The following is a 1,836-nucleotide window of genomic DNA, read 5'->3' as shown; positions in this document are numbered from 1 at the left end:
TTTTGCGGCATCATTTGTTAAAGAGACTCTCTCTTCCCCATTGAATGGATTTCAGCTCCTTGTCCAAGATAAGCTCTCCGGAGGTGGATGAATTTCCTTCCAGGTTCTCAGTTGTGCTCCACTGGTCAGTGTCTGTGGTGCCAGGCACCAGACTGTTTTGACAACTGAGGCTGTGTATTAGTTCAGATCAGGGAGAATGAGGCTTCTGACTTTATTACTTTTCTTTGTGATTATTTGCTAATTTCAGATCTCATTCCTTTTCATATAAAGTTATTTCACAGTAATTATTTCTTCCCTGAAGAAATCGTTTCTTCAGGGAAGAACTAATTACTATGATGAAATATGGGTCGGGATTGCATAGTATCTGTATATCACTTTAGGTAGTATCGATATTTTCATAAGTCTTTCTATCTATGAATGTGGCATATTCTTCCATTTAGGTAGTTCTCTTTTGGTTCTAGTAGCAGGGTTTTACGGTTTTGTTTAGGTCTTTTGTATCTCTAAGGAGCCTAGTTGAGCAGTGTAGCTCTACTTTTCCCTAGAAGTGCCTTATGAGTTGGAATTGGCTGAGTGACAGTGGTGAGGTTTTGGTGTTTTTGATCATTTTATTGGGGGCTTGTACAACTCTTATCACAACCCATTCATCCATTGTGTCCAGCACATTTGTATCTTTGTTGCCATCATCGTTCTCAAAACATTTTCTTCCTACTTGAGCCCTTGGTATCAGCTCCTCATTTTTCTCCCTCCCTACCTCCCTACAAACCCTTGATAATTTATAAATTATTATTATTTTCATGTCTTACACTGACCAATGTATCCCCTCACCACTTTTCTCCACCCAGGGAGGGGGTTATATGTAGATTATTGTGATCGGTTCCCCTTTCTCCCCCAACTTCCCCTTCCCCTCCTGGCATCGCTTCTCTCATTATTGGTTCTGAGGGGGTTATCTGTCCTTGATTTCCTGTGTTTCCAGCTCTTATCTGTACCAGTGTACATCCTCTGGTCTAGCCATATTTGTAAGGTAGAATTGGGATCATGATAGTGGGGGTGGGGTGGGGAAGGAAGCATTTAGGAACTAGAGGAAAGTTGTATGTTTCATCGGTGCTACACTGCACCCTGACTGGCTCGTCTCTTTCCGGCGACCCTTCTGTAAGGTGATGTCCAGTTGCCTACCGATGGGCTTTGGGTCTCCACTCCGCACTCCTCCTCATTTACAATGATATGATTTTTGATGCCTGGTCCTTGATCCTATCGACACAGTGGTGAGTTTTGTATCTCTAGTTAGATTTATTCCTAAGTACTTCCTCTTTTGGGTAGCTCTTGTAAATAATACTGTTTTCCTTATTTCCTTCAGAGTTCTCTGTGTTAGTGTTGAGGAATCCAACTGTCTGATTAACCTGTCCTATAGAGTTGCTATGAGTGGGCATCATTTGATGGTAGTTTTTTTTTGTCTTCATTATATTTCATTAAACATTTAGAAATCCTCTTTTATATACTAGAGGCAAGAGATACTCAGTGTAAAAAGATTAAAATTAAAATTCTTACCCTCATGAAATCTTTATTCAGTAGCACCCAGCAGATATACACGAGTCCTGGTCTACAGTCCCATTAGAATTCTTGCAACACATGGAGACTATGTGAGATGCTTGCAGTAGTCTGCATATCTGGATCAATCCTATTTGTCTCACTTCTTATCCTCCTGGATCGGCCTTTTTCTTGTGGGTGGCTCCATCAAAGAATTCTGAGTATCATTTTCCATTTTTGAATTTTAGATCCCTGGAGGGACAACAAATTTTCTAAATGAAAAACAAATAAGCAAACAACAAGAAGAAACAA

General features: G+C 40.3%; 1 long non-coding RNA gene across 1 annotated transcript in view; it reads right to left on the bottom strand.

Annotated features, from left to right (window-relative positions):
* The window catches only part of LOC123522346, an 18,046-nt gene extending 16,273 nt beyond the window's left edge, over window positions 1-1,773 (bottom strand). The window contains exon 1 of the long non-coding RNA XR_006680615.1: window positions 1,546-1,773. This is a non-coding gene — a long non-coding RNA (uncharacterized LOC123522346). The remainder of the gene's footprint in view (window positions 1-1,545) is intronic.
* Window positions 1,774-1,836: the final 63 nt, after the last annotated feature.

Source organism: Echinops telfairi, unplaced genomic scaffold (assembly GCF_000313985.2).
Source record: "Echinops telfairi isolate 266 unplaced genomic scaffold, ASM31398v2 ScPeMD7_5868;HRSCAF=6743_1, whole genome shotgun sequence".
Taxonomy (NCBI): Eukaryota; Metazoa; Chordata; class Mammalia; order Afrosoricida; family Tenrecidae; genus Echinops; species Echinops telfairi.
The sequence above is the reverse complement of the archived record's forward strand: the minus strand, read 5'-3'. Positions and strand labels throughout refer to the sequence as shown.